Source organism: Nannospalax galili, unplaced genomic scaffold (genome assembly GCF_000622305.1).
Source record: "Nannospalax galili isolate Female #2095 unplaced genomic scaffold, S.galili_v1.0 scaffold2931, whole genome shotgun sequence".
NCBI lineage: Eukaryota > Metazoa > Chordata > Mammalia > Rodentia > Spalacidae > Nannospalax > Nannospalax galili.
Window position 1 is genome coordinate 95,423 of NW_008329811.1, and position 1,002 is coordinate 96,424.

The window sequence follows — 1,002 nt, forward strand, 5'->3', positions numbered from 1 at the left end:
ACAATTCATGGATAAATTTTTAAGATCAAGACCACTTTGGTATCTTTTGATAAACAATCAATAAGAGAGCATTAAAGAGCAAATATAGAAAGTATTTGAAAATTGGTAGGATAAGAGAAAAGTATGGTTTCATGGATCCCTAACATGAGAAGCCTTTTTTGGGACTTATAGAGTTAAACTAACTTAGAAGCCCTGTGGCTCACTACAAACAAGCAAGGAATGTTATCAGATCATTAAAAAAGTAACAACCTGGCACCACTGGTGTTGGAAGTGCTTAATGGGGTGCTTAATGAATCAAGGCCTTTCTGACTTGGGACTATAAAGCCGAGCAGAATCTTAAGTGTGTGAGAAAGGCTTACATGAAAAAACACAGTAAAACAGGAATTTACTGTCTAGTGTCAGGTTGATAAGATAGAGAGATATGTTGGCAAAATTATGTTTTACTTTCACCTCTGGAACTGTGAATCTTAGCATGACTGTTCTGCGGTTTTTTGTAATCTTTGCTGTATATATTTCAAACCTTGCAACTGCGAAAATTACACTCAGACTTTAATCAAGCTCCTTTTGCATCTGTTTGTCACTCGCCGACTCCTTGTCCACCCTCTCGATGACCCTGTTCCCATCGGACTGAACTGCCCCGGTCTGGGCTGGTCCGTTGCAACTATGTTTAGTGATCAGACTCGGCCGAAGTTGTGATGGTAGTTATTTCATGCAGATATTCTTGACCTTGTTTCCTGAGCAATTGATGTCCAGTTTAGAAAATCCCTTCTTACACCTACATCTTGTAGGTTATTGTCAATGTTTTCTTCTAACAGTTTCAGAGTTTCAGGCTTCACATTAAGGTCTTGATGCATTTGGAGTTGACTTTTGTGCAACGTGAAAGATAGGGGTTTAGTTTTATTCTTCTGCAGGTGGCAATCCAGTTTTGCCAGCACCATTTGCTGAAAATGTTGTATTTCCTCCAGTGAATGTTCTTGGCCCCTTTGTCAAATATCAGGTGGC